Raw genomic sequence first — 13,490 nt, forward strand, 5'->3', positions numbered from 1 at the left:
GAAAAGGAGCCTAATGCGAGCTTCTCTTAAACTGCATATTAGCAATACGTCAATGAGAAGAATTTTAAACAACATTGGTGGTTTTCCCTACAGGATAAAAACTGGACAACCTTTGAACTGTAGAAAAAACTAGCCAGAGTTCAGTACTATGCTTCAATGTTAGCAATATGCTATGAAGAAACAGAGTTTCTGAGTGATGTATGGTTTACAGATGAATGTCATTTGCAACCTTATGGTTTCATAAACAAGCAGACAACACGTTTTCTTGGATTTGAACGTCCTGACATTGTTGTAGAGAAGCCACAGTATAGTAAGCGTGTAACCTTTTGGTGCGCTGTGTCTGGGAGGGGTATAGTGGGACCATACTTTTTTGAAGGCAATAATGGATAGACTCTTACTGTAAATCAGTATCATTATAGGGCCATGCTTGATCGTTTTGTGAGACACCTCAGGAGGTTTTGTCGTGCACGAAACCTGCCGTCAAATTCACATTGGTTCCAGCAAGATGGTGCAACCAGTCACACTGCCGTTAAAACATTGCTTTCCCCAACAAACCTTTGCCAACAATCTCATCTCCCTTAGAACAAACTATCCTTGGCCAACCCACTCCCCTGATCTTACAACACCGGACGAATACGTCTGGGGAATGTTGAAAGAAAACATTTACCGCGAGGACCCACCCACCATCTACCATCGTTCAACTCAAAGAAAAATAACCATGTGTATTAGGAGAATGGAACAACCCCTATTTATGAAAATTATGCAAAACCTAAAAGAACGGTACGAGTGCCTCCCAATGAACTGGGGTCATAATGCACATGTTAATACTCGAGTTTAACCGATTTTATTTCCTATGACTTGCATTTATTGTTAAAATCTATACGTAATGTTACTGTGTTGATAATAAAATTATCACCATAATAAAATACTACAATTTCAGTACTGCTTATTTTGGCTAATATTGTATATTGCAATGTCTCAATTTCCCTCCATACTAAAATTTCCAGTTTACTTCGAGTACCCAACAGAGTAATCTTAATGTTACTTCAGTGGTAGGACTAAACTGGTATCCTGCAGACAAAATCGTTCCGAATAAGAATTAATGGTGCAAAAAACTCGACTTAACTAAGTGGGTTTTAATTTATAAATTTCTTCAAAGCTCTATTTTAATTTTAGGCTAGGTTTTCGAGACATTTCAACCATACGCAATTGAATTTTGTTCAAAATTAAGCATAAAATATTTGTACATTATACCAATAATATATCACATTATCAACTGAGAGGACGTTGAAATGCCAGAACCTCTCAAGGGTAAATAGTCTTGACCTGTGGAATTCATGGAATACATGCATTCATTGTATGATAAAATCTTTAAAAAACCGGGAAGCTCCCAACTTCCATCTTTCTGAAGTGTAATCTGTCAGTGGTAAGAAAATTCAAGACCGTTATGTTCCAGAGCTCAAACCAACTAAAGTACCATAATTAATTCAAATCGCATAGAAAAAATATAATTATTGTATTCAACATAACATAAATGTATAGTATATTAAAGTTATTCAAATTACTAAGACGGTAATCAAAACATAATAATCATAAACAAAACTGCATGCATGACATCGGTTCATTTAAATTGTAGAAATAAAAACCACATATATTTTGGTTTGTTTATGACTATCATTAATTAGATGGTACTGTATATGGCGTTATTGTAGAATGTTTAGCCTGCTATAAAATTGCGTAAGCATTATGAAATCTTCAGGGTTCAATCATTTGAATCCATCTTATACGTTCTTACTAGCTAAAGTGAGCTAGTGACTTTTGAATCTTCAATTTTGTTTTATTTCGGAACGAGTATGCTGTATTAATACATTTCAAAATTACTACAATTAATTTCTGAAGGTAATTCAGCACTCACATATTTTCTGTTGACCACAACTAGCTCCTCAGATTACTGAGTATATGGTAAAATATGTTGATATAAAGGTTTGCTTGTCTCAGAGAACGAGCGCAAAACATTTCCTTCCTTAAGGGAAATTTATAAAACAAACCCAAGTGTTTTTATTTCATTTACATTTATGCAATGATATCCATGTCTACTGTGATGCACAGTTATATTAAAAATTTCTAAACTAAGGACGCTTATGTTTATTTATGTAATGATTAATCCATTCTTCTTGGAACCAGAAGTCTCCAATCCCTAAAAGATCAGGGTATTTGAACCTCTGCTGTCTAAAAATAAGGTCATTGACTCTGACAGGATTCAGCCTCTGGATAATAAAGAGGATTCTTGAAGCATTCAAACTCTTGAAATTTCCCGCAACTAGAAGCATTCACCATTATAAAAATGGTATCCTTTGAGAACTCATGACTAATGTTTGCAGTCTCTTAAGTTTTCCTGACACCTAAAAGAAGCTTGTTCCTAAATACATTAAGACTCTCGAAGATTCGTTTTCTGGAAGCTCCTGACCTTTCAGATATTGTGATTCATAGAAATTTAACTCTTTCTGCGTCTTGAGCATATCGGTGATTGTTAATGTCTTGGTATGTAGGGAATATTCGTCTATACAGCCTCACGCACTTATAAGTTCTCAGACATGGTGATAAGAACTCAAATGCGTACCAGTAGGGTTTAAGGTTTACCCAAAGTAGTCCTAAAGAAAAAATAACCAGTTATCTTTTGCATTTTAAAAGTAACACAAATTTCTCAAATCATATTGAAAACAGTACTACTTAAATACTTTGAGGTAAATATTTAATACAATTGCAGATTGTGATAATTATTCAAATAGCAGTAGGTTTAGGATATGAAATATTATTTTAATTATTAGTAAGAACAGGACATTGCTATAAGTTATGATGCAAATATCATCTGCTGATAAAAGTTATAAAATATTATTAAATTTTCAGTTAAAACATTATTTTCAACCCAAGAAATTGTCTGACAGATTCTAGATCGCTTTCATATGAGATGTATGTATAAAACTATTCTCCATCTATCGTAGAATTGCATCTTCAGGAATTGACTATGAATATCCTTGAACCGTAAAAGAATTATTTTATGTATTCTGTATAGAACTGATAGATTTCATTTCAATTTCGAATTATCAACCGCTAACGCCGACATTCCCTCAATTATTATTATTTTATTTTATTATTTTAACCTTCCAATATTATGTTTGCCAGCAGGTAGACTTAATAGTTTATAAATTTTCCTTACTTTAGAAAGTCAGTGATAGACACCTATATCACACATGCATCAGTCTAGGCAAGTAAAGTTCTCCACCATAGCTCATATATGTGAGAAGCAGGAAAGTTCGAAAATACAGATATCATAAAAGATAACTTTTATGACCATACTACTAGTAATAACATGGTAAACAAGGTCTTCACGAGGCTTTTCCCCTTTTAGATTAAAACATAAAACCTACTCAATTAACACTAAAAATAAAATATTGTGCGTATTCAGTACGTAATTTTGACATATAATCAGCTTACAATTATTATATAGTTTTAATATACTGTATATATATATATATATATATATATATATATATATATATATATATATATAAATTATTTATCCATTGCTTTAGGAATAAACTTAGATACCTTTCTCTGGTAAAAAATCTTAATTTAACTTTTTTGGACTAAGTATTAGAAGTAAGTTGCTCAACTTAATAATGAATTTAAAAAATATTGTATATCCTATTCATAAAAATTATATGGTCAGAGTTGTGTTCAAGTGTTTGGAGAGATTTTTAAAAGTACTCCAGAGGACGTTGATCTGTTTATTCAAACGCATATAGCTGTAGACGACCAGATCCCAAGGGCAACCACTAACTACCCTCGCCCAAGAAGAGAAGCTATGCCGAAAGCTTCACACGGTCCAAAACTGGTCCAACACGTCCTTCCCCTCCCTCCCGCCCTTCCAGTTGTTTTAATTATTCCGACAGAGCGTCACCACCTAGCGGCCCCTTTTAATAAAGACCTTTTGTTTTTCAAGAAATGCAAATCACGGGACGAAACCAAGGAGGGGACATTCTGGCGCAGGACATCTCCGACCCTGGTTGAACCCTTTATTATTGAAATTATTTTTACAATTATGATTTTTTGCCACAGTGAAACCAGTTGATGAAACAATTGATGCTTTTAAAGGGTGGCCGCCTTTTGTTTCAATTTTGTTTTTGTCTTCTCTCGCTGCGCTCGGTACCTCGTTGGGTCAGTGGGGAAGGTCAGTTTAGTCGCCTAGCCTGCTGGGAGAACACGGCGGCAGAGAGTTTCTCCTCTACATTCTCGTGTAACTGAGGTAACCATTAGTTAAAGATCAGTTAGTTATGACTCAGGAAAGTTATTTTGGTTGCATAGTATTAAAATCAAATATGAAATATAACGTATTACAGCATTGCAGTACTTAGGCATCATAGAAGCAACGTAGCTGATTTAATAGATCATCCATACATAACAAACAAGTTATTTACATAAATATCATATGATTATCATATCAATATACATAATCATAATATCAGGTTACACACCAAAATTATCCAATGTAATCGCATAAACTCTTAAAAATTATTTAATGTTATAGGTAATTTAAAGGTAACATTTAAGGATATATCTTTCATGCCTATATTTACAATTAATTATTTACGATTTAAGAGAGTTAATTTCATTCTTAATTAGTAAAATAAAATCTGTAATGTAACTGATTATATTACTAGTGTATTCAGGTAGCGTACAAAGTAACATAGCTGCTGGAGTAACAGACCGTTCAGTAATACACAACAAATTAGTTATTTCCTTATTAATAAACATAACCATAATACCAATTTAAACATAAAATCATCCAATATAAACAACAACACTTTAAAATACAAAATAATGATTTAATGCTTTAACACTGAAAGAGATAATATTTAAAAATACATTTTCAAGACCGCAATAAAATATTATTTTTATTATTGCGAAATATTATTTTTTATATACTTTTAGGATGTCAACACTTCTAAGTTCTCAATCACGTTTTATTTTAATATGATACACATTTACTGTTTGTCTGCCAGAAAAAAAGTAAAATTAAAATATATTTTCTGGAGATATACATAATGCAACCCATATTGTTCATTTGATTTCTTGTATATTGTACAAAATCCTGTACGGAACTAGATGTTACAGTTACTTACATGTTATTACATGTTTTAAAAAACATACATATACTTTTAACAGTTTATAATTAAAGATTAGAAAACATACAAAATTCTATTGGGATTAGTAATAAGGTTTAAAGACACATAATTTAAACCCGCAATTTTTATGAAATAAAGACATATTACTTATTTGTGTCTTCATGTTTATTTTAATTTATATCACTTAGTTTATAGTTCATATTTTATCTATTGCTAATTATATTACTATATATTATTATATTGTTATTATGTATTAGGATTATCATGCAGAGTTGTTACTGTTTAATCCTAAATCCATTGTCTTAGCTCGCGTATTACATACACAATTACATTAAGTGTTTCACAACATTATTAAACAGTTTACCCGCAAATTAATTTTAACGGTTTTGAACCTTTGCGATGGTTTTATTAGTTATTTACCCTCCATAAATTTAAATAATTAATTAAGTTTTATATCCATAAATTAAAAACGTTTGAACGCACTATTCTTAGAAATATAAGACAATTTTTAAATGTTCACGAAAAATATATTTCTCAAATTTTAGGCTAATTTACATAATTTACATCCCAATAATTAAAAATATCCTTTATTAAATTTACGTCCGGCACGTCAGTATGCTATATTTAACAATTATAACCTTATAATTTTGCAACATTATAAAATATCTAAATTTCTATTAAAATTTAGAGGTTTCTAAACATGTAAAGACTATAAACAACATTTTTTTAGTAGTGCCACAAAATATGTAAAACTGACTACAAAATCTTACCATTGTAGATTAAACAATAGACTATATTTTAAATTATCTAAGGCAGCATTTCACAAAACAGTGTACCAGGATTATAATCCTAATAAAATGTATAGTCCTTTAAGCTTAATTCGACCATTCAACTGTTAATTACTTTGTTTTAACATCAGACCGGATGTCAGGAAGAAAACCTATAACATTTCTAGCGGATGTCACACCTGCAGCCCATCGTTAGCCTGTCAACAGTAAATTGTTTTGTCACAAGGTATTTTTCATATGTAAATGGTTTTTACTTATCCATTCGCCAGATCTCTTAGTTGAACTTTTTAATTAGCTTTATACTAAATCAAAGACTAATTAGCTTAGATTGTACCAAAGAGGCTGTTCTATGCTGCGTCATAAAAGCATGGAAGTTGGCTAAGTGACTAATTAGTATTCCTAAACGTCAGCCTCACACACTTATACATGTAGTATAATTAATGTAAAACACACGCAATAACATAATAACATAACACTTTCACGTGGCTTCAAACATAGTTTCCTAATCGAACTCAAAAAAGTTACTGAACATATAAATTAATAATGAAAGAATTAATTTCAAGAAAAAAAAACAAAAACTAGCCATCAGCTTTTATGTATAGTATTTATTTTTAAGAAGACTTCAAATTTATAAAGAAGGAATAGAGTTTCATCTTATGTATAGACAGATGGTTGCCTGCATTTCAAAATTAGATAGCTAATGTCACATTTCTACATTCCTTAAATTCATTAGATTTAAAACTACATTTAGGGGTTGTTTTAAATTATAATCTTCCTTTAGGTTGAAGAAATTTTCAAATTTATTTTGTGAATATTAGGTAGTACGTGCAGGTAACGTTCTTTGCATTTTATTGAAGAATGATTAGCCATTATTTCTTTAAAAATAGTGATTTATTTGCTAATTTAAGCTTTGGGACAAAATTAACAGGTATATATACATACATAATTTCGGCTAAGCGTTTATTTCCATATTTATATTGCTCTTCGGGTATAAGGCGTAGAGTGGAAAATATCAACTTCCGGCTGTGGGTCTCTTTATAATAGTGCCTACACGTAATAACCTACCCTGGTGCTAAATTTCTTCACTGTGCGTCAAACGGTTTGCGAAATAATCTGAAGTAAACCTACACAGGCATACACAAAAGAAATGGACTTTTTTTAACTGTCCAGATTAACTAATAAAATTTACGATTAGTTTAATTCAGTGAAAGGATTGTTTGCCTGCTTTGCTGGCCTTTCGGCTCCTATCCGTTGTCTGTAGCCTGCGAGTTTGCGAAATAATCTGAAGTAAACCTACACAGGCATACACAAAAGAAATGGACTTTTTTTAACTGTCCAGATTAACTAATAAAATTTACGATTAGTTTAATTCAGTGAAAGGATTGTTTGCCTGCTTTGCTGGCCTTTCGGCTCCTATCCGTTGTCTGTAGCCTTTTTTTCGTTTTCGAAGGTATAAACATATGTTAACCTAATATCCTCTTCTTCCTATCCATGTTCATTTCCTTTTATCAGCTAAGGAATTATATCAACATTTAAATATGTAGTTAATATCTTACTCGTCATAAATTAGAAACGTATCCAATGTCCCCTCGACGAATTTTTTCCACAGAAATTGTTTAGCGTCTGGCTTAATGCTTGGTAATTCAATTTTTTATGGTACGGACTCGCTACGCTCGCTTGTTTCTCAAATTGCAGTCAGAGCGAATGGATCAATGAATAGTTAATTTCCGGTCACTCCGGTTTCGTTCCTTCAACTACTGTAAACTACTGTTATCTCACAATGTGAAAGGAAACCAATTTCGAGTACACTAAATAAATATACACATTAGCATTTTTGTTCACTAAAAAAAAGTTCAGAATGGCCAAATAAAATAATGAATTTGTATTATTCACTGCTGCAGATAATTCTACTTGTTATTACATTATTATTGTACTGCGACAGCTAACATTTATTCATACAAACAAAAAATACTGGTACACTGCAAGGCAAATTGTGCTCTGTGACTATCAGCTGTCAAAATCTTGCCTAAGTTTACAGTATATTAATTTTATTTATATTAGTTTTAGAAGTTTTAGTGGATGGTATTCAAAATTCTAAACATGTCTTATATTAACTAATTTCAACGCCAAATTTCGTCCAAATATTCCCATTACATTTTATGTAATTACTATCAAAAATCCAAAGATGTACGTTTCTACATAATAATATATATAAAATATATAGTTTCTTCACAGAAGTAGACACGTTTTAACTTCAGTAGCATTCTCAGTTCAACTTATACATGTATATACATGTAAATTTTAACTCACAAATTATATACATAACATACTCACTCTTTTTTTGATCGAGAACAACTAATCATAGGTTTAAAGCTAGTTTGAAAACAAGTTTTTTTAATAGTTTAAACCTAAACGGAAGGTATCATTACCATTGCCGCTCAGATTATATTTTCAAAATAAGATGACCTTTTACTCTACCTTTATATACTTTAGATTAATCTAAACATAGCATGTTATTATCAGTTATTTTTAGTTTATCTACAATCATACAACTAATGTTGTTCTACACCGTATACTGTATATTGTTAATATTGTGATTGCAAACTCGAGCGAAGATGGACTTGGTTCTTACAGACAGGTTTTTCCACATGTGGGAACCGCCTTGTGTAATTTGTTGGCACTATATTTATAAATATGTAAATGAGATAAATATATAATGTAAATACTACTTTAGAAACATATTATGTACCTAAATAAATGTAATAAATTTAGGATTTACACACCAGCTAATTTTAAAATATATGAAACCAAACCGTCTAAATATAACATCTATAATATTTCTAATATTAATAATAACCGTCTAAAATTTCTAATAATTAAAGTATTACTAGATAGAAAATTATACTACGATAGTTATGATACTCATTCATGCAAAATTATTACTAGTATTTTTGTTTTCTTAATATCTGAAGATGGGTTTTGGAAACTCTAAATATAAACATTTTTCTATTCATATTTCATATTGCTATTCCCTATTTAATATATAATTAATTAAGTGCTCCTACAATCTAGAAAGCTAAAATAAGACCCACGCGATGTTTCGTTTATCCTATGATCTCTTATCAATGAAAATTTAAAACTTTCTACATGACACATGCTGTATGTGTATGTGCCTAGGATTCCGTAGTATTACATCAAATGTGCATTCATTAGGTTATATCCATACTAGTCTAAAATAGTTTAAGTATTACTGAAATCGTAGGACCTACTGCATTCAACGAAATAAATGGAATGCTGCAGAAAATTCTATTAAGTCAGAATACAGCAGTTTAAGCTAACGGTTATGAAAGACTGTAAACTACCTTTGTTTTAAATTTCAATACTTAACTTTAAGGTAATATTATTATGAAACCGATAGAAAATCAATTAATGTAACTGGTTATTGGTTTCGTTTTATGTTAGTGCAATTAGTTTATCAGCAGGTTAACTACTTTTACTTTTCAAATCGCAGAAGCCCTTTAGACAACATTTGTTACAACACCACAAGAATTATACACATTTATAGAAATAAATTCGGGAACTTTGTAACAAAAGACTGAAGATAAAAAAGTGAACGTTTTATAACTATGTACATGATTATATCTTCAATATAGGTTTTTTTCGTAATAAACTCTAATATGAGTATAAATGATAAAACAGTAGTATTAACAGATGATCGTAAGTTTAAGAATAAAATAGTACTAAAACATTAAAAAGTAATTCTATAGTGAAACATCTGTGGACAATGCGTGACACGAATTCATATTTATAACACAGTTTCAAATATTAACTCACTGTTAAAAGCGTAGTCTGCTAACTAGCGTGCACTCTTTAAGAAATTACTCTGAAGGACATTGTTTTAATATTATAATAAAATCAGTTGCATGAACTATAAATATTGTATATGTTTTGAGCGATTTCTACTTAATGAAATTGTTTGATTTGATATAAATGCAGGTCCCGCCAGTTACATTATATACAAAGACTATAGAATATTAATAACTAATAACACTAATAATTACCTATAGTAATTATGTGCTGATAATAAGATCACTCTAAATATTAATTTAAGTTGTGACGTCATGGCGTCGCAGCTTTTACAGACAAATGTTTACTACAGTTACCGTGGATACACAACTATGGATAACACGAGGGGTCAAGATACCTCACACCCACCAAATATTTCCTACTCTTCACGATAACTGCACACGTACGTACGTTAAGACGTCAACGTGTTTCGCTATCCATTATGCCTCTCGACCAAATTCCATTGTTGGACCTGATCAATCATATACCTCATTGTTATCTATACAAAAATGAAGTTTCGAAAACATTTAAATCATGCAGATGAAATCTTTCTCGAGATATTCCATGATACGTTCACATTTTTGTTCATTATGTTAGTTTTCATATTTGAATAACAGTTTAAGGTTAAGTTCAAACTCATTTATTCAGGAAAAAGACATGTTACATTTATGTACTACCCCAATGCACCTTGCAAGGCGTGTGCGGGAATGCAGTTTACAAATCAAAATGTTTATTCTTTATGTTGGCAGACCAATAACAATGCGAACTAATTTTTAATAAATAGATACTACTTATAACTAATAGACAGATAAGATACTAACAAATATAACAATAAATATAACTGACAATAGTAAACAACAATATTGAATACATTTGTGTACATGAGTGTAAATTAAAACAGCAACAACTAAACAACAGTGTTTAGGTAATAAAAGTTCTGGTGTGCTAGAGAGGGTTTGACAACGCAGTAGTGCTATGTAATCAAGCGTTGTCACCGATTTTTAACATAACTTTCCTCTCTATTACTTTTCTTGTTATTCTTCCATGAATAACAATGTTACATGTAAACATCGCATATGCACTTACTCAGTTTGTTTAAAACTTTATTTATTCTGGTGTGCTGGTTAACCATGAGACCAATGTAAACATATTTTCCTTCATTAGGAATTACATGAACTAAAATCAAACGCTTGTACAGAAAAGTTTGGTTTGTATACAAATTAAGCTTATTACAAAGTCTATAGGCCAATAGTTTTTCAAGATAACGTGCGAGACAGACAGACAGACAGATATGAAATTGTCCCAAAACAGCGAGTGATAGGCTTTGCTTACGCTAAGCCAGAAAACTCTGAGAACTTCTTAATTTAAAAAAATCTATTAAAATCAAAGTTCAGTCAAAAATTTTATTTTTTGAAGATATAACTTCATTGAGTAACATTGTATATACTGTAAAATGTAATTTCAATGTCATTTATCGATTTTATAATACTTCTGGATTACTTGTCTCCTATAATATCATATTCTAAAATATATAACCTATATTTTTTAAATATATAAATATGAGTCATTATTGTTTTTGGCAATTATTTTTGATAGTATGATTGATAAAATGATTTTAAAATATTGAACTATGAAATAATGAACTCTAATTTAAAACGTAATTTTCTTTCCTGATAACAAAGATAATTTCTTATTTTCAGTCATTTTTATTTGGGTCTAGTTACAATGCAAATCTTGAGGAGCATTATTAAAAAGGATATCCCTTATTTTATACAAAAATATCCCTGCCAAAATCTTATTGCACCACCTGGAACTAATGGATTTTTCAATGATCAAATAGGGAAATAATTGAGCTACTTTTAGCACATAACTGAGTGTAATTTTAAAATTTGTTTTATTAGTACCAATAGTACATACTTTAACAACTCCTCTAGAGTATTACTTGGAAATAAAATACTTCAGCTTGGATACAGAGTATCCCATATTATATTGAAATAAAATTAATTTTCTCTTATAATAATTGTACTTCAGTGAGCAAATATAATCCATCATTCAAATATGAAACCATTGTATAAAGTCTGAGTTTTTCATAATTCGGCAAAAATTGGTAATTTTGATTAATGGGAAATAAAGCAAACTCCGACTATTCATTGTTGGCTGGTTATTTCATTAAGTAAAACTATTTGCCCTAATTTTCTACCCTATTACTGCACCCTAATTTAAGGATGACTGACCAATAACGAAGCACTTCAAACTTGGCTGACAGCCTCTTAGCTACCACCTGTTGTTTTCATTTAATTACATCATCAGAACTGCACCGCATCTAGTGCGAAGTTCTGCTCTGAAGTTAATTAATAACAAGGGTTCTTGGAACTGTCCTCGTTAAAGTATTATGCTCCAGCAGCTTCCACTATAGTTTCCTAAATTTCAAGAGGAACTTCTCCTTTCCTCGCGCTCCAAAGAGTATTTATTATTTCCATCTATATTCATTGTTCAGGAAATATCAATATATCTAGGTATCTCCTACCCCTTAATATTTCGGATAATAGCTGAGATAGTATAGAAAACAATTTTTTTGACGAGTGGGTGACCTTGTATTTGACAGCCAGAAATGTATAAGAATCTAAGGAATAAGATTCTAGAGTGTACTACTACATCGAGAGTAAATTCAAGAGAGAACCGTCCGCCATTGTATTTTTCTTCCCCCTCCACAAAAACCACCCCTCGCAGCGACCCCAGCGATGCTCGATGTTCTGTGAACGTCATAATTGTTACCCCCGGCCGCTAATGGTTGTGCACCGACCTTGAAAATTGCAATAAAAATGCTAAAACGTTTCAAAGTCAACTTTTCATTTAGCCTCCTGCTTAACATACGATTGAAACTTGGCAAACTGCGTCAATTCAAACTAATTACAGTAACTAATTAAGGAGTTCGTAAGTGAAAAGTATTCATAAAATATTATAATTGATAATAGAATATTTGTTTTTAACATTTCTGCTATTTAAAAACAATTAAAGTTTAAAAATGTAAATAATATTATTTCTGTATAGTTTTTATTAAGATTTTAAGATTGATTGTTGTGGACTTTATTCAAATATAGTTGTAATACGTTTATTAAATATCTTTAAATATGAAAAATCGGGACATTTGCTTTAACTTTTTCTATTATTTTTTATAAGTAAACTTTTGTAATAAAGTCAAAATTAAATCATATGTTTTCTTTCGTTGTTAAGAAACTCCATTACCAGTTGAAAACATAAGACCTGTTGATATATATGATATCACGCTGACGACAACATACAACATAACTGACTCATAAATATAAATTCACAATCTCTTTCTAAATATGGGTTAGTTTTTTCAAACATACACAAAACAAAATTGTAATCTCTACAATAATTTCCTCAACTTTAATTATTTCAGGAATGTATAAGTTGTAATACTTGACGCATAAAATTAAACTATCTCCATGAAAATATATGTCATATTTATATTGTAGGTAAAAATACTGAGTTCGATTTATATTATAGGAAGGAATATTAACCTATAGAAGGTTTGTGCTTAGAGGCATTTGGAAATATGACAAAACTGGGTGATGGTGTAAGTACTTGTCATAATATTTGAAATATATTTGTTGTATGATGTATATTTTAGCCATTACTACTGGAA

The 13,490-nt window shown here is 30.6% G+C and overlaps 1 protein-coding gene across 1 annotated transcript in view; it reads left to right on the top strand.

Moving 5' to 3' along the window:
* LOC124355581 (UDP-glycosyltransferase UGT5-like) overlaps positions 1 to 13,490 on the top strand; it is a 46,776-nt gene that overhangs the window by 11,980 nt on the left and 21,306 nt on the right. The window lies entirely within an intron of this gene.

Source organism: Homalodisca vitripennis, chromosome 2, assembly GCF_021130785.1.
Source record: "Homalodisca vitripennis isolate AUS2020 chromosome 2, UT_GWSS_2.1, whole genome shotgun sequence".
NCBI lineage: Eukaryota > Metazoa > Arthropoda > Insecta > Hemiptera > Cicadellidae > Homalodisca > Homalodisca vitripennis.